General features: G+C 34.2%; 1 protein-coding gene across 7 annotated transcripts in view; it reads left to right on the top strand.

Annotated features, from left to right (window-relative positions):
• Nucleotides 1–20,467, top strand: part of LOC112052131 (tsukushi) — a 115,846-nt gene that overhangs the window by 69,378 nt on the left and 26,001 nt on the right. For all 7 annotated transcript variants that reach the window (XM_024091080.2, XM_024091083.2, XM_024091082.2 and 4 more), the window contains one exon: nt 9,629–9,717. The gene's annotated coding sequence lies outside the window, so the exon portion shown is untranslated. The remainder of the gene's footprint in view (nt 1–9,628; nt 9,718–20,467) is intronic.

Here is a 20,467-nt window from a genome sequence, read left to right as displayed (position 1 = left end):
TTTAGTAGGTAACTAATATTAAGTGTTTAAACATGTGACACTTACGTACGCGACTGTACAGAACCCGCATATCGCGTGCGCCGCGCAAGGTGGGGTCGCTCACTTATATCACTTTTCTACATCACATTACACTATTATTATCGTTTATTTTAGTCTAGGACTACTACTTGAACATAAAGACTAATATTGTAGACATTGTAGTCTATGTAGATAACATACAAATTATGATTACTATAACGGTTAATAATAATACCTCAATAGTCCAGTGATTAGTTTATACTAATTTTACCTACTTACTGCCTATCAAAAGGAGTTTAGGTCAAAGTTAAATTTTGTCCCCTCAAACACGCCAATCCGCATTGGGGTAGCGTGGTGGGTCTAAGCTTTATGTCTCCTCTCCTATATGGAGCAAGGCCTTGTAGTAGACCATTAAACTGGCTGGTAATAATATTTAGGGCCTCAATAACTCAACGGTAAGAGCGGTCGGACTCATCACCGAGGGGTGGTGGTTCGATCCCCGACCCGTTGGTCTATTGTCGTACCCACTTCTAATGCAGTCTTTCCCGACTAGTTGGAGGGGAATGGGAATATTGATCATATTAAAAAAAAAGATATGGCAAATATTCTTTGAAAAACAAATAATAATAAATATACATCGGCAGCCTAACATATTTTCCGAGACACGGGGATACCATCACTAACTTCTCAACTAGGCCTAAGCTAGTATTTCATAGTCCGACTGAGGACTCGAACCCAGGACCTTATGATCCTAAGTCACATAGACTAACCAGGTTATAATGGTCTAAGAGTCGTTAAATTCAATTTGATGATATTAAAGAAAATAATCGACTGTAACATCAAGCTTACGCATCTAAACGGTCAAGTAAGGATCAAGTTACCCACTGTTTTTATTGGAAGCTAAATTCAACATAATTATCTCCATTGCATCAAATTACACTCGCCACGCCTCCAGGCTCTACCATAAACATCACATTTAATATTCACATTATGAGGCACCCGATATTTTAAACACGAACAATTGTGGAAAAATCCTAATCTCAATAATAAAATAATATTTAAAAATACAATTTTAATACCAAGCATTTATAGATATTGCTCTAAAGTTTAAAGAATAGAACAGTTGAAAACAAAATTAAACATCTTTTTCTTATTTGTACTAATATTAGAAAGAAATAAAGTTAGTGCTGTTACCTACAACACTACAAATTTTACCTCTTTGTAATATTAGAGGATAATCTCTGCATCTACTGAACCGATTTTGAAAATAATTTTACTTTTACCAATATAAAGCCATGTCATTTGCGAGTGTATATACATATTTTTCTATAGAATGAATGTTTCAATTTGTTTATTTAAATAAATGCTTTTATTAGTTACTAGCGGATGCCTGCGACTACGTCCGCGTGGAATTAAGTTTTTCACAAACCCCGCGGGAACCATGGATTTTACCGGGATGATTGATGGCCAATGTGTTAATCCAGAGTAAAATCGATTTCCATTCCTTTCAGCCAAATCGCTTCAGTAGCTGAACAAAGGAGGAACAAACATAGGTATATACTTACACTCAAACTTATTAAACAAAGTTTTATGCCCGTAAGTACCTAGGAAGAGAATCTACTAGAATGCAACATTAAATTAAAAAAAAAACTTATGAACTTTTCTAGTGCCTAGACACAGTATTCATGGCCAAATGCATTATCTAAAAGTATATAAGTCCTTAAGATGCTAGAACACAGGTATATAATTATAAAGTTGCTACAAGTACTCCTCAGAGCTTTCTCGGAATGTCGTCGACGAGTTTCGTCTCGTCTTCTTAGAATAAAATCTTATGTTTTGACTCATTCAGATCACACATCGGCTGTTTTATTTATTCGTGTTCAAGTTAGATTTATTGCATCGTATTTCAAAACTAAAGCAAAAAATTTAAAATTGAAAGTGAATAATGGAAATGGGGAAATCATTTATAACATTTACACAAGTATTTCATTTTCTTCGTGAATTTTAAGCACTTAGACTAAAGTAGGGCAAGATTTTTGGCTCGATTATTATTATCTAATATTTTTTCTCGAAAGCTACAAGCGCATATTGCTTCCTAGTTACTCTTAATAGCAGCACATATTTAAATATCTGCAAAATTTACCGTTCTGTCGTTTAAAGCCTGTTTAAAATATACTTACTTACTTAAATTTTTGCCTAATAATCAAACACCGTGTAAAAATATGAACAAAACCCATATACATATCTTCACTCGCTTGTAAATATGCATAAAAATTAGCAGTAACAACGTAAATAGAAAGAAAGGCTGAATGAACATTTTGAAAAATAGTTCGTTATCCCTGGAGTGGTCGCGTGGATTACAGGTGTAGTCCACCCATATAAAATGGAAAATATCTGAAAAACGGTTAGCCTTAGCTTATTGCACTTTTAGGTACTTTCAAATAAATTATATTTTATTATTATCGCGTTGTACATAATATCATCATAATTTTATACAGCGTATACACACTTAATTTCCATACTTTTTATATGAACAGATTGTAAGAAAAAAGTATTAATTAGTATTCCAACTTTCCAAGCTCAATTTTGTGTGGCCATAAAACTCGAAATCACCGTAAGCTGTAAATAGAAGTTAAGATAAGTATATTGTACAACATTCCAAGTGAATCTCTGTATAGATTCTCTGAAGATGTCCCTTAAATAAATCTACCCACGCGTCCTTAACGCCTCTCTGTACAGATAATAACCCGTCTTGACAAATCTGTAAGAATACGGCCAGTAAAGAGATTAACTCCACAGATACAGGGCAATAAGTGGCAATAAATTCGAAACCGGATTGTAATAGAAGATGAAAATTATTGTAGACATTCAAATACTGATCACGATTTGCGGAACACGTTGAGAGGTTGTTATTATATTGATAGCAGGCAAAACTCTATTCATCTTGTAAACAGACTGTTTATGATTTGTATCTAAAAATAACCATAATTATATTATACAGTCGTATATAAAAACTTTCCCTTTTGGTGCTCAGTATATATAAAATTTTAAAATGACAAAACTATTTTAGTACATTAAATTAAAAAATTAAGTAGTATCGATAAAAGAAAAGTTAAACAAAGCAAAACAACAGTTTTTAAGCTTATAACTAAATAATAGAGCCGTGATAGCCCAGTGGATATGACCTCTGCCTCCGATTCCGGAGGGTGTAGGTTCGAATCCGATTCGGGGCATACACCTCCAACTTTTCAGTTTTTATGAAATTAAATATCACGCGTCTCAAACGGTGAAGGAAAACATCGTGAGGTAACCTGCATACCAGAGAGTTTTCTTAATTCTCTGCGAATGTGAAGTCTGCCAATCCGCATTGGGCCAGCGTGGTGGACTAAGGCCTAACCCCTCTCATTCTGAGAGGAGACTCGAGCTCAGCAGTGAGCCAAATATAGGTTGATGACGAACTAAAAACGGGTTTCAGAGACAGATATAGATTGACATTTTTCAAAATAGGACACATAAACACAGACATCTCTCATGTAGTCGCAATCGCAAGCATATTCGAGCTTTTAGTATTTAATGTTAATTTTAATTAAAAGTACAAAACAACGGTTTGCTTTATCTGTGCAAAGGAAACGCCATTAAAAGCACTATCTGAAGTACATGCACTCGCGCGTAGAATTGTCGTGTTAGCATTTAAGGAGATTAAATCACGAGATACAAGGCAATTACGGCGCGCAAACTCAGGTATCAAAACGCAAGCTGCAACTGTATTTACTGCGCTGCTATAGAAAATTTCTCAAAGCGTTCTGAATCTCGAAAGTTGATGGAAAATTTAAAGAGTTTGTAAGGAAAATTAACGGAAAAGGTTCCCGCCAAAGTCATCGCAACTTTGTTATGTACACTTACCTCATTAACGCTATGGAAAAATTAGAAGAAAAAACTCGAATTAATCTGAATTTTTTTACGTGTTAAAAGAAATTCTCGTCGTTAATGAGCTAGACTCGCTTGGTTGACGCTCGCTTTGTGGCAGGCATAGCTTTGTGCAAACTTCGTTAATGCTAAATATGATTTTAGTGCGGAGTAGTTTTGAGTGTGCCGTAAATAATTTTCCAGCCATGTTCCAGTGTTGTTGTTTCATAACACGCTGACAAATTTTAATATCTCCTTTAGGCAGTGTCCTTTTAGCGGGAACTGGAAACATACAAAGAAATTACGCCGTATACAAAATGTAATATAATTTTCTTTTTAAATGTAGGAACAGGAAAATATGAAAATTTCTGAGGTGTTCATAAATTGAGACAATAATAATTAAAATCTCATTATTAATTTAAAACAAATTAAATTAATAATGAGTGATCTAGGGTAACATCCCCGCAATAATTGTCATGCCTACTCATATTAAGTACAGGCTTTTGGCATAGATCGAGGAAATAGCAAATTTACAGTGTCTTATAAACATGACAAAGCTATCTAAGGAACTAAGTTCTGTAGGTGGTTTATGACTACATTTTACTATACGAGTGTTGAATTGTGAAACAAATCTTAGCAATTTATCAAATAAAGACACATATCGCTAACATGCATAAATAATGATGGTAAAATTCGGAGTAATGGAAGAGTTAAATCATTCATGATATACAGTGACAGCGTGTTTATGCAAAATAAGAAATTCCCATTAATCTGGGTTAGATACGTGAAATATTTAGTCTACTTTTCGATGCTCCCGTCCATTTTCGACCCTAAGTATACTATATTAAAATGGATGTTCGACGGCTTGCTTGCTTCTTCTGTTACGACCTAACTTTTAAGTCACAATGTTGTACGACAAAAAGTCGTACAACATTAAGTCTTCTTAATGTTGTACGACTTTTTGTCGTACAACATTGTGACTTAAAAGACTTTAAAAAAAAATATTGTAGTGTGCAGTAGAGAATTCTGTACCATACTAATAAACTGACAACAACAACTTTACACTGTATAATATTTTGTCACCTTAATATCAAGTGCCCTGAATGTGTTATTCTATTGTATTGATAGTTCTTGGCTTGTTTTATATGATACCTAGGATACCTAGTAGGCTTAGGATGCGCACAACAAAATATACAGAGAGAGCGATTTTATAACGATTGTGCTGCTATTGGTTTTGTCTTTCTCCCTTTAGGATATATTATGTAGTGGCTCGCGCCTTAGGACTGATCAATTAAAGATCAACTTCAAGTACTTACTGCTTTAAACGGTTACTACAGCCTTGTTGGTCCAGTTTTAGTCTATGCGGTTTTGAATCCTATGAGAACTTATGAGACACTGAGTGTTTCTTTCTTCTAAGAAATTATCACTTAAATACTCAGCCCGCAGTTGGGAAGTTGGTACTCCCCAACTTTCCCCGTGCCTCGCAGAAGCCGTTTGTCCTGGTATAAATCATTATCACATCATCTGATACTTAGTGGTTTAAACCTGCCGACTCGCATTAGAGCAGTGTGGTGGATCTAAGCTCCATATCCCCTCTCCTATAAGGAGGCCCTGTAAAATAACCGTTAAAATATGCTGATAATGATGAACAACTTTTTGTCGAGCGCAATGTCGCTAATTTGGTCTACGCCTAAAATGGATACTTGGCCCGCACGCTTTCAGATAAATTTCCTCATTTCTCTTGCGCTCACGGGCCATCAGCGTATAAACGTTTCTAGTTTCTTCTTTTTTGTGCTCGCCACCGCCCGAATTACAACATAAATCAACCGAAATGAACCCTTTAGCGGAATGTCAAAAGGTTTATTCGGATGTATGAAGTAACGAGATGCTTTTAACAGAGCGAAGAGACTGAGACTTCGTCTCGAGTTACAGATGCAAGACATTGATAAATATTTTTCTAAAAATTATTAAAAGTTGCCAGTAAATCAATCAGTTTAGACTAGTGATTTATTTTAGGCACAATGTATTTGTGGCTGTAAATAATTACATCAGGAAATCTAATCTCTAGTATTTAAAACTTAAAACCGAAATCTAAGTTTTTATACTTTCGTTGCCTTAATCTGATTAATTCCCTCAATTTTAATCTTGAGGGCTCAATTAAGCAGTAAATAAAGGTAGGTATTAAATTTTTTCTCTGGCTGACTATGCAGTATGTTATTGTACCTACTTTCTAAAAAGTTAAGCAAATAAACATTTCATTGATTGCTGTAATAGATCCAAGTTAAAAACAATAAAATTGTTAACATTTTAGACTAATCTCAATAAAATTAGGTTACTTAACAGGTAGTTGGGAAATATAGAAAAAAAGAAAATGTTCAAATGCTTTTTTTGCAGTGCTACGAAAAATTGGTCTAAAATGATAAAAGAAGCCCAGGCCTATGTTATCTCACTCGGGTTATGAGTACCTAATAAATAACTTGAAAAAAAACACAACTACATATCTGTGTAGTAATTTTTTTTTTGTATGCTGTACAAGTCTCGAAATGGTTATTGTATACGGAAAGTAAGATAGACGGACTCTTTCGTGATGCCTCGTCGATTGTGATTGATTCAAATTCCGCAGGGTAACTTGACGTTCAGCTGAACAAGAGACTTTGAGTTCGTTCAGACTGATTTGAATTCATGAAATCGTTCAAGCAAACATTTCTAGTTGATTAAAGGGCAACAGTTTACCGAAATACCGCGTATTTGTGACTTGAGGCTTGAGTTTTGTACGCTTTTTGACTTTAAAAGTATAGTCTTGGAAAATTCCACCTGTCATGCCGTTATGCCATAGGGCGTAGCTACTAGTTGTAGCTTTTAAATGAAAAAACACTATTGTTGTTTCGGGTAATCCGTGTAAATTATATTTCAAAAATAATTGGTCTGTCGTTGGATTATGCCTTCATAAACATTAAGCATCTGAGTATTTTAAAATAAAGATAAATTTAAATTATTTTATATATTTAAACTTATAACTATATTAGGTTAATTGTGTTACTTGTCTTTGCTAAAATTACATAAAAAATACTATCTAAGCTTCATTGTTTTACACGCGTGGATTTCCTGAGCTAATTTTCAGAATATAATCTTTCTCAGTGTCAAACTTTCATATAGATTTGTTCAGTTATGAATTATCCATCTTATCCAAAAGCTTTGTATAAATATTAGATTAAATTAATATACTAAGGTTTTTGAAAATATTAACTATATAGATAAATGTTTGTATGTGAAACCGTGCATATAAGTAGAATAGGTTTGCCCCTTTCACCGAAGCCACCGATTGTAGTATTCAAGTCCGTAGAAAGGGTGGCTTTCAGGTGAATAAGAGAGTCACTTCCGTTATTCTGTAAGATGGAGCATCTTTGCCCTCGCCGTTGAATTCACCATCGTGTTCTATCATCGTTCGTTGGTCAACGAACTCTCAACAATGATATTACATCAACGTTCGTTATTTATCAACGAAATCTATAACATAATTATTTATAAAAAAAAAATACAACCGACTTCAACACATTAACATACGAAACTAAAAAGGCAAAAAGTAACATTATAATATTTTCTACCTATAGATCACTTTGAAGGAAACGTTAAGCCTATTTGGTGTTGATTTTCGTCGTTACTAAAAAAACCACATGGATGAAAAAAATATTGTCTGAGAAACAAAAATCTTCATAATAGGTACACTTTGAATTAATAGATCACTTATACAGGGTACTCGGGAGTATTTCCCATAACTTCAAGGTGTTGACGAGTCTACATAAAGGTGCAGAACTGCATAATTAAAGCCTTTTAAGAGAGACCTTACTCTATAGTGAGCTATTAAAAAAGCTGATTTTGCGGATTAAAAGGATGATACTAATTGCCAAAAAAGGCATTCCAACGTTGCGTCAACGTTGAATGTATAAAGAATACGAATCGATTCTATTTGAATTCGTCGAACCGTCCAAGCAAACATTTCTACTTGATTAGAGGGCGACAGCTGTTGGCCGAAACACCTGTGTCAGAGGCCCAGAGCCCAGAGGAAAGTTTTCCACGCGTTCTGTTTTTCAATCGGACTTGACAAAGTTTTATCGGTCCGTTCCAATGCGGGCGCCGTTTGGCTTTTACACGACGTAAACGCAATTCTATAGTTTCCAAGTTTGATACTAGAATTTTATTTTCCAGCGCCGTTGGTTTTCATTTCACTGTACCGGCGCGTTATTACGTCAAAAAACTTGTGCTTTCTGCTGCGGGTAGCAATAATTGTTTCTATCGGCAATACAACGCGGTTTTCAATATTTTATTTGCTTGCATTTTACTTGCTTGTGGTATTATGGTGTTGTGTTAAATCGAAAGAACACTGTTTATTATCAGACAATTAATTTGTGTTGTGTAATTACAAATAGCAAGACGTTGTGTAATTAAAAATAAAAGTAAAAAATTAAAATTTCATAATAATTTACTTAAATTAACAATTTTATATCGACATTATAACGCTAGCTTTCAAGTGAAAGCTGGAACGAAAAATAGGTCAATAAAAGCCTTAAAGTCCAAGGATACAATTTACTAATACATTTTTTATACCTTGCTGTTTTCTCGACAACGAAAAACCCTTTTTACGAAGATAGCTAACGTAACTGAGACTTTATTTTCTTGATGAACTGAGAAGTACCAACTCTGCCGTACTTCGTAACCTTAGATATAACTTAAGAAGTAAAAGGGATCATGAATTACGTAGATCCATAAAGTAATACTGCTTGTTTATGAAGGTCTGTTTTATGAGTCCTAAACGTGGGAATCCCTTATCGGCTCATTATAATGGTGGTTACGCCGCGCAAATAGATAATAAATAGATTTATGATGAGGGAGACATCCGTTATTAATAGTCGTTGAATATTTTTAAAAAATATGATGTTAGTTACTGGATATTTTTGTAAAAGTATAAAAGGAAGTCTTTAACAGGGTAAATGCGATCATAATACAGTTTGTTCGTTTGGTTTATTTTATAGTTTTGGTTTGAAACAATGAGTTTCAACAATTATTATTATTTGCATTAGATTATATCATTGATATTTGAATCACAGAATTCCTCTCCTTTCGAAATTTAATTAACCATAAATTAGCAAGACAGAACATAGCCGAATGTTAGCTAATAGCCCTCGTCAACTAATAGGCTACCCAACACATAAAGGATGTTTTCAGTTGGGACCACGTACATAGTTTCTTAGATCAATGCGTTCAAATAAACAAATTCTTCAACTTTCATGATATAAAAATCATATAGATATATAATACAGCTTTTCTTGACGAGTACTGTTTACCAACAAACAAATTAAAAACGAGGGTATAAATCACTAGTCATTTCACACCTAATAATAGTTTTAATAAACTTGTTCATAAATTAATGAAAATAAATTTGATCAATATACTTTGTATAATTGGATATGGTTCATTTATTTTGAATAACATTTTATAAACAAACCATACATAATTTAAAATAAATAAATCATGAAATGTATTTTCAAGCACTTTCTACCTTCATTTCTAATTTATTTGTTGGTAAAAAGTACTCGTCAAGAGAGGCTGTAGTATAAGCCTAGTAGTAGTACCTAGTAGTAGCCTTAATAAATATGGTTGCATTACATCAAGTTTGGTCCTAAGCATGTTGTTTTTATTGTTCCAGACGCACGCTCGTCCAAGTTGGCCTAACTACTAAGGCACATGACTCCGTATATCAAAAGTTTATAACATCAAGCCACTGCCTACACTTAGGTAAGTTTTATTACACTTTTATTTGTTTGTAGGTCGTTTCGCATTGGGCTAATATTGGTAATTTTTTAAAAAAGAAAATCTCGTTCAAATATTGGTAGTTGGTAACATTTAAGAATAGCTGGTATTGTTAGTAAATTTTATTTATAAAGCAAATTTTATATTTTATACTCTACATCTGTAGGTACTATTTGAGCCAAGTCCGCTACGGCGCCTGACCAAATTAAAAATAAATAATTATGGTTGTATTATTTTATGTCATGTACTCATGTTTAACAAAAGTTTGGTGATACTCGTATTATATTGTACGGCGCAAATAAAGAAATCAAACTATTGAAGGTAATTAACAATTATTTCACAAAACTTTGAAACATTTCCGTAGGGTATACTTAGAAGCATTAATTACTGAATTCATAATTCGTCTAAAACCCAGAAGCCTGGATAAAAATGCAATAAACTGTAAAGGTAGGACTTCTACTTCCTTCCGCCTTAGTAGTGTTATTCGAGAGTAATATTAAAAATAACCAAAAACGTTAGTGCACATTTCATAAGCATTACACAGCCCATACGGAATAAATCTTTTTAATACCGGCCTTAACCCTACATCAATCTTTGAAACGTGCAATGGTCCCTGGAATTTTTTTCAATATACCAACACCTGGGGGCCATTTGTGCGGTGTTCCCTCTAAGTTGCGAGTGTTGTAAATGTTCTGTCATTTGTAGCTAGATTGAAAAACTGTTTTGTACAACTGCAACAGTTTGGTTCGAGATTAAATCCGCTACACTTTTGAGCGAGCTCGCTGAAAGCCATACGATGTTACAATATTGTTCCGCTAAAAGACGTCCGGGCTTTGGCTTTTTTTTTTGAAAAAAAAAAAGTCAATGATTAGAAAGAATGGCGAGATTGCATATATTTCGGGACTAGCAGATAGAAGTAACGTACATAATGGAAACCCATTAATAGTTGTTAATCGTGATTAAACTAAGAAATAAGCCAACGATATCCAATCTTGAAAAGCAGGACGAAAAAAGATATACCTTAAAATTAAAAGGTACCCTATCTATGCATACACCGCCGCTGACATACAACTGCTTGATTGCTTTATAAATACGACAAGGCGTTTCGGTCTCAGGCCACAAGTAGAACAATTTTACTATGCTAAGAATAGAAGTAATCTTGATTCCCGTTCTGTAAAATCTTAATATTATTTATACAAGTATCTTATAAAATAATAGTTTTAATTAATACAAATGGATGTGTGTACGACACTTCTGAGTGTGACTCCCAGTTTGGCCATCCTCCTTTGACATTTACTATTATTTTAGCCCTATTTTTTTATATATCTGAGGGGTTTCTGTGCGTCTATAGTTGTGAGTGTTGTAAATGTTCAGTCATTTGATGCAAGATTGAAAAAATGTTTTATACAACTGCTACAGTTTGATCCCAGATTAAATCCGGTTTCGCTACACTTTTGAGCGAGTTCGTTGAAAGCCATACGATGTTACAATATTGTTTCGCTGAAAGATATCGAAGCGTTGCCTTTTTTTTTTGTAAAAGCGATGATGAATTAGAAAGCCCGACATTTTAACCGACTTCAAAAAAAAGGTGGAGGTTTCTCAATTCGACCGTACTTTCTCGAGGTGTCTCAATTCTATTAATGTTGTTGATTTTTCTACTTTTTTTATTCAGACATTCAAATTATATTAAGTCAAAGTATGTACTTATATAGATAGCGTTTTAATTTGTGACTAGCTGAACTTTTGACAAACGCCATGTTATGCCCGCGGTTTCAGCCGCATAGACCGTTTTCGTGAGATAATCTTTTTTTTATTTTTATTCTTTACAAGTTAGCCCTTGATAACAATCTCACCTGATGGTAAGTGATGATGCTATCTAACATGCAAGTGGACTAACTTGTTAGGAGGAGGATGAAAATCTACACCCCTTGCAGTTTCTACACGACATCGTACCGGAACGCTAAATCGCTTAGCGGTAGGGTGGTAACTAGCCACGGCTGAAGCCTCCCACCAGCCATACCTGGACCAATTAAGAAAATCTCAATCTGCCCAGCCGGGGATCGAACCCAGGACCTCCGTCATGTAAATCCACCGCGCATACCACTGCGCCACGGAGGCCGTCAAATCGGGCTATAAGTAGCCAATTATATCAGTAACTTTGTTTCATATGTACATAAACCACCATTATTCGATATATCGAATTTATTAATTGTAATATCATCCTAGAATTGCGTTGGTTTCCCTTATATGAGTTGGATTGTATAATTTCTAGTATAAATAATTCAATTGGTGCCCTACACTTTACTGCGTCGATGACACGCTGTCAAATGTGTTCACAAGCGAAATATGACCAATCATTTTTCAATGACACTCCCCTTTTGGACATACTGAATGCTGTGTTTGAGCGATGCGTATTTTCCAATATGTCAATCCCACGTCTGACTGCGTTTAAATGACCACGCGGGCGTACGACTTGATTTAATAGATCTGTCCAATAGCACTTTCTAGGGTTAAACATAAAGCAATGAATTACACAATATATTATTACGTACATTAAAATAATTTAGAAATGGGTATTATTATAATTTGCTAGCAATGCTTTGCTTGCTTCATCGGTAATAATCGAGTTATGGCAAAATGTTGTGTGCCCGTTACATAAAAAGTTACTAAATGGTGTAAATGCCCTTCTGTCTAAACTAAAGTATTTATTTAAATATTGGCAAATTTAAATAAATAAAGATAAAAAGTCTTTTATTCCCTAAATAGATTTTACAATCTGGTACGTTATTATAAATAAAGAAAAATTTTAAACAGACAAAGAAAGGAAAATATTTACAATGTACCATTTATATTAGGAACACCTCTCAGGTGAAGGCCTCTTCCAAGGATTGCCATTTTTATAACTTTGTTTCCATTGCGGTCCCGCTATTTTTAAAATTTTCTAATCGTCTTTTGAGCGTATGTATGGTCTACCTATACGACGGCAGTTTGCCAGATTGCCTGCATTGGATTGCCTGGCGAACCTCGCCATTTTGTTACCTATTCGTTCTTGTGATGATAGCGTTCTACTATTAGCAAATATATAAAAATAACCACTATAGATTTTTTGTCATGCAGCAATACCTAATGCATCACAAGTATACATATGGCACTAAGATGCATAAGCAGTAGTGTTTTTATTTGAATGGTGGAATTTAATTTAAAACAGTTTATTTTAAACATATATAAACAATCAATAACTAAAAAAATGTATTGAAAAATTAAAAATTGTTTATTAGGTCATTTCTATTCGACTGGGGTACAGTCACCTACGGGCTACGGTACTGGTATACGGCTATCATAAATTAAACTTTTATTATTCGATTGTTTAGTCCACGTCGGGCACCCTCATATTTATTGGATACGTATCCATTATACTCTAAAATTCTATACAAAAAGGACGATTCGACAGTTATTATACGCTCAATGCCCTTTATTTATCCGCTCTAAAGTATTTTATTGTTCTATAATAAATGTTTTGAAGAGAGACCATTTAAGTTACTAACGACTGCACTAAATTACGATCACTTTGTTCCATTCAATTGCAAGCGATGGCCATAGGTCATTTCTCTTGCATTCAAATTCGAAACTCGCACCTATAGTTCAAATGTAGTTAACAGACACCGTTAACATTAAATCATTAATTAATTTAGCTTGAAGTTTTATGAGAGATTAATCAGATTAATGTGATTACCACCATCTTCTTTATCATCATAATCATCTGCATATTTTTAATAATTTGCACAAGTGTTCTTATCTAATGCCTGGGCCGCATACATCGATAGTAGAGAAAAAAATAAAATAATCGACTAATATTTCATAGCCCACGATTCGAACCTAGGACCTCGTAATCGGAAGATACATAGGAAAATTAATCACGGTACTGCAGCACTGAAGAACCTATATAGGCCGATTCCCGCCGGGTTACCTTTAAAAATCCATACATATACATATTCCATAATGTGATGAATGGACGTATGTGAAACCAGAGTTTGTATCATCATTCATCATCATTATTGGTAGAGTTACTAGTCATCATCATCATCATTATCAACCCATATTCGGCTCACTGCTGAGCTCGAGTCTCCTCTCAGATTGAAAGGGGTTAGGCCAATAGTCCACCACGCTGGCCCAATGCGGATTGGCAGACTTCACACACGCAGAGAATTAAGAAAATTCTCTGGTATGCAGGTTTCCTCACGATGTTTTTCCTTCACCGGTTGAGACATGTGATATTTTATTTCTTAAAATGCACACAACTGAAAAGTTGGAGGTGCATGCCTCGGACCGGATTCGAACTCACGCCCTTCGGAGGCAGATGTCATATCCACTGGGCTATCACGGCTCTTAAGTTCGGCTCGAGTTTGTATCAAGCGGTATGAATTTCCTTTTCTTTGGCACGGCTTACCTTCGTCAAAATTCCATCCTTCGCCACTGCTGTACTGATAATATATAGATACACTGTACCTTACTATAAATATTCTATTACTCTAAACAATTTACAGAACAATAGAACCAGGAGCTTAAAATATTCAACAGGAGGTTTGAAATTTTGTATTTCGCACATTAGTAAAATTGGATTGTGTAGAATTTACACTCAGATATTCTACCGGGCGGCTGTGCAAACGCTGTGCGATCAGTTTCATTATCATACAAATTTTAGTCGGGCTCTATTACTTAGCAATTTCCCTGATTAAGGCTCGGTTATACGTTGCGAGCTGCTGACCTGGTATATTGCTCTGTGACATTATAAAACAAATAAGAAGTGATCCTTTGAAAACTTGAAGATTTGAAAAATGGAGGACGTTCTCAATTCAGTTGTGGCTTCTGTTATCTAAAACGTGAAATCGTGTGACATTTAGCGTTTAATAGTTTTTCATAGAAGATAGTTTTGCATTCCGAAGACACGTAGTATACTAAAATCTCCATTTCAAGTCCGAACTGACTATTAACAATTTCTTGAAAGATCGTAGATCGTAGGTGCTTCTGATACATAGCTCAAAAGTTTAGCTGAACTAAGGAAGAGTTTAATTTCTCTGCTGTAGTTAAATGATACCTTTATGAAAGTGTTACAATACATCTTTTCTTCTTCGGCAACTATAAGAAGGTACTTTGACGGCTAATGCAAAGCCGATATAAGTTATCTTCTTAGTGACTGTAGCATAATCCAGAATAGTTTTATATGAAGCTAGCATACAGTTAGTCAGGTAAAATAAATGTACTTGCTAAATGTGTACGAGGCTAGCACTGTGTAACCAAGCCGTTAGTCTCAATTTCCCTGATTAGGGTTGCTACCTATGTGGCGGCGACAGCGCGGCAAATAGGTCGATTGTACCCGATGAATATGTATATGTGCCTAGCGTAATGTTTGAAAACGGTATTTAGAAATTCAGAAATGGGATAGCCCAAATGATACCTTCATTTAGAAATAATTACTACGTAAAATTATTATTTTACGGTTGATGAGGGTTGCTTATGTTATAACTACAATTTAATTAGGTTCAAATTCTGTGCAAAAATATTATCTCATAGTTGAATGAGATATTCATCACATCATAATAATATCTTTTCTATCTTGGATCTGTCAGATTTATATCTATATTTGGTTTAAGCATCACTACGGCTTGACTAGTGAGCATTTAGTGTAAGAACATAATGACAAGAACAGATTATAGTGCTGCCTGGAGTTCAGGAATTGACTATTTGTAAAGATTCTACCACCGGTTCGGAAGGTAGGCAGGAAAAGAAACTCAACAGTTGCTCTTTTTCAAAAATCATACAGTAATATAATTTACAATTGATGACAAAATTACAACTTCTTATAGTTTTACTTTCTGTGTGAGGTTGGAAGCTGATCCAATGGCCTCCAAGCGCCTTTGTCTTTAAGAAACTCATCAATGGTGTAGTAACCTCGACTAAGTAAATGTTTTTAACACATTGCTTAAAGCTGTGCAGGTCAATCAGAACAAAAAGAAAATCAAGCCTCGAGCTGTCTACCCCAATAATAGTTAGCTTTCATTTATCAAGTGCCTTTACCAAAACAGAATTGTAAAGCGCCGCAGGCACCGAACGCATTTAATCGAAATAATTTTAAATTAATCCTCTTCAAAAATAATCCCTTACTTATTCACGTATCAATTACATTATAGCTTTAATATTTTATCGACAACCCCTGAAATAAATGACTGGACCACAAAATTAAATCTCTCTTTTAATATGCAAAATTCTGTTAACTCCCAATGTAATTTTGTGTGGCATTGAATGCGTCGATGGGTGTCCAAATCAAACTGAATATTATTCAACAATTAAATTTTACAGGACATTCTTGCACCGTTTATCGTAATAGGTTAGGGGAGGAGGTATTGAATTTTAAGTCTTTCAAAATAATTTCTACGATTATGTTACTAAATAATTACGTAAGATAAATACCTTAGTAATCTTTTAAGAACGATATCATATTATCAACATGTGAGGTCATTGTATAGTATCTACTGCCCGCTAAAATTGCCATTATTAAATGATTTAAGTAAGATTAAATCCTTGAAAATGTTAATTTTATTAAGAAAGACCCAAGTAGAAAGTAGAGTAGGCAAAGAGATTTATGATTTGGATCATAATTACTTCATTTACAATAGCCAAAGGAATTAGTAAGAATTGACTGCAGTTTTAATGCAACTGTTTAGGATTATCTCAATTCATTTAAAATCAAGAAAATAATCTATAGCTTTTACTTACTTGTTATATTTATTCGGACTTATCCTTCAAGTGTAGGTAAAACACTTTAACAAATTAGAAATGTTCTTTGCGAGCTGAGTTCCTATTCAGAGCAAGGAAGGACGTTGAAAAGCTCCTACGTATATAACCTTCTTTACACGTTAAGGCTTTCGACTGGTATGTCCGTCCTACTACTAGATAGGTTTATGTTCTTAAGACAATTCCGTCCACTTGGTCCGTTGTTCGGCAGACATTGATAGGGCACACGGGCTCTAAATTGGGGCTCCGACTGTCCAGACATTATGTTCCAACATCGACATGCTTTTGTCAGACGGATTCAAAGGTTATATACGAAAGTGGGTCAGCAGGGATTCTGTACGCCGTTTTAGGTAAATGTACTCCAGTTGGCGTACGTCTACCTACCTCTTTGTGTCTTGTCTTAAGACCTGTTATGTCGTTTTAATGGGAGCGAACTGTGTACATCTGGAGTATTGGCTTTGTCATATAATAACGTTGAAGAGTTTTGAACCGCATTGTGCCAAGCTTATGTACCTTATATATTATCAAATTAATAATGAGGAAACCAATTTCAAATATTATTTCGAAACTTAAATTCCTGTTATTAAAGCAACCCAATTAAGTACTTACTTAAGTTTTTTTATTTTTCCTCCTTCTTTCCTTCCTCCTTTTTAACATTTTCTGTCACTCCTTCCAACTCCTTCCTCTCTTCAGTGTCCTTCCATTAGCAATTTTAAATTTAATTTTCGGGTATATTTATAAATGAAGTCGTAATGTTGGATAAAATAAGATTTACTCTGAGATGAATCCCATAGCAAACTCAAGCTGTAATTTTGCTCCATTTTACAAACCAACTGTGTAGAACAAAATGTACCCGAATATTTTCCAGTTACTTGTATTTCAATAGCTTTTATTATCGTTTTTTATTAGGATACGCAAAAATGACGACAATAGGGAAAAATCCAACGCGAAGAGCGTTTCGTGCAAAAAAACCCGCCACATTTCACAAACGGGCCGTCAAAACAAATGGCGAGTGAAAAATTCAGGAGGAATAAACAAAGGCTTGTTTGCTAGGTTGTCGGGGGAGGAGGATAAGTGCTGGCGTAATCTGGGCTTGGGCTCGTGTAAATGCAAATTGTCCCATAAAGCCATCGAGACTCCCCTCCCGCTTCCTCCCTCTATCCCTTAATGAAGAGCTCCTCGGACCTCGAAGGCCGGCGTTCGTCATCTCAACGCTTTACTGCAAAATTAGAGTCGCCTCTAAATTGCTTCACCTATATATCGAGGTGTTATATCGGCGTGCTGGGAGAGGTTATTGCATCTAGACTACTCAGGCCTGCCTTCTAATTCATATTATGTTGCCGATGTGACAATCTAGGTAAATCAAAGAAGGGACAATTTAGACACTCGTAGTCACACATACTTTTTTTGTTGAATTTTAAAATATTTCTTTATTTAAAAACTCTGTCATGACTGCAATAGCATTCAACATAGTAGCGTGAGAATTTTGAAGGTTATTCTTTATTTTATTCCTTTAAAGACTTTTTATACAATACTATGGAAAGCTAAACTGTTTATTGCTACGTCATTATTGGTAGAGTTACTAGTCATCACCATCATCATTATCAACCCATATTCGTTTCACTGCTGAGCTCGAGTCTCCTCTCAGAATGAGAGGGGTTGGGAATAGTCCACCACGCTGGCCCAATGCGGATTGGCAGACTTCACACACCCAGAGAATTAAGAAATTTCTCTAGTATGCAGGTTTCCTCACAATGTTTTTCCTTCACCGTTTGAGACACGTGATATTAAATTTAAAATGCACATAACTGAAAATTTGGAGGTGCATGCCCCAGACCGGATTCGAACCCACACCCTCCGGAATCCGAGGTAGAGATCATAATAATGAATAACTAGTGACTGCCGAATATTAGTTGACTAGATCTGAGACAATATTTAGAATATATATATAGGTGAAGTGACTATACCTGCGACAATTTAGAAAATGTAGGTAGGTTTTGAAGTTTGTGCCGCTGAAGTAATAACATCTCACTTGGTGGGATTAGTTCTTATGTAATCTAAGTTTGAATATCAGAGTGGGTTAGAGATGCGTGACATTAATCATATACCTGTAGACATTTTGGTACCTATCTACTAGATTAGTAGTGTGAAACTGTTAGTATTTTTTTTTAAATTAATATATATAATATCCAACGATTTTATACTATTGGATATGTTACGTGCCTACGAAATCACCGCAAAAAGAGATCCGAATTTAGCTATTTCACTGAGCGCACACTTTTACAATTTTGTGTTTACTTAGATTATATATATATGTTTATATAATTTTTATACTTCCTGAACATACAACTCAACATTGTAGACAATATTTAGGTATTATTTGTTTAAATTTATTATTAAATAAATAATAGTTATTAAGTAACTTTCGTTTTTTACTATGCGACTAAATTGTTTATTCTTTGTTCGCCTCAGTTTCGACACGCTAATAACATATCTAACAGTATAAAATCTTTGCATGTATCAAAATATTCTTGTAGTATCTTTAAAAATACACAAAATCTACATGGACGAAGTTGCGCACGCACTGTAAAGTCAAATTGATTTAAACTAAAACCGAATATTCATTAATAATAAACTTTTAATTTTGACAATCTCCAAACTTTTTTGAAAATTATTATTAATTAGAAGCTCACTCCGTCAATCCATTGTTTCATGGCTCAATAGCTTGTCCTTACTTCACCCTAATTTGAAAGTCGCGACTTCATTAGCGATTCACGTCCTTTCTGAAGAGATTTAAAGGGTAAGAGCGGGCTAAAAGAACATTTTGATGAAAATTAAGAATTGTTAACGATAAGACGATTTATGAAGTTTTGTTTAATAAAAATAAGATTAAGGCGAATTCTCAACGTTTTTGGGTAAAAAGAAAAAAAAAAACCATAACGCACTTATTAAGTTAATAAGAAAGAAGCAAATGTTTTACAAAAACAAAATATTTTTTTTCCATAGTAATAAGGAAATTGAATAGTCGTTTTGTTTCTTTCGTTCCTTAGTTTAAATTAATTTTCTTAAATTCTAGAACTATAGCAAAATTAGTTTAAACGATAAAAAGTTCAAACGATTTGAGTTGTTTTTTAATGTTATCTAACACTTGGGTTCTAACATAAAATAAAAACAGCGTCTCCACACTCTTTGATAATAAGGATCTTCTTCAAAGCTGCTGCCTTAAAAATGGAAAAAAAAATAACCAATTGACCTTTTTTATAACATTAATTGTTGTTTTGTCCCTTCTATTCTAATTTAAAGATTAAAAGTCTTTGCGACCAATAAATGTTTCATGAACAAAGTGCTTCCCCTTTAGCGGTTGTAGGTGAAACAATACGTACGCCGCGTGGGACCGCGCGTTGAATTACAAATACAGAACTTGACGTGAATTCGAATGAAGATAGGATCACCATTTGGGAATTATTAAAAATGGGATACATTTTTTCTTCTTGTATTATGTTACAAGCGGAAGCTCGAAACTTCTGGTTCTTTTCCTTGTAAAAAATACTAACTTTCGAAATTGGACATTATTGTTTGGCATATATTTATTTATGACAAAAAATAAAATAGATGTCAAAAAACAGACAAATATTTTTTGTATTTTCAACAAACTTCAAAAAAAGAAGAAGTTCTTGATTCGATTATGTCTTTTTATAGATTTCTTTTATTTCTCACTTTCGATAACGATGTAACCTTATTATTTGTTTTGTTTTGTATTTTATTTGTTTTCTATGCAACCTGAATTACTTCACTTCACTCACTTTAAAATCTAAATCTTTTCACCCATAACGACAGAGGTTTGAATTTGCAGTAAGTCATTGAAAATATACTGATGTTAGCTAAATATTGCTTAATGTTAAGTTACATTGAAAAATGCAAATCCTATTTACAAACATATTAA

Source organism: Bicyclus anynana, chromosome 1 (genome assembly GCF_947172395.1).
Source record: "Bicyclus anynana chromosome 1, ilBicAnyn1.1, whole genome shotgun sequence".
Lineage (NCBI taxonomy): Eukaryota > Metazoa > Arthropoda > Insecta > Lepidoptera > Nymphalidae > Bicyclus > Bicyclus anynana.
This window is presented reverse-complemented; position numbering and strand designations above follow the sequence as displayed.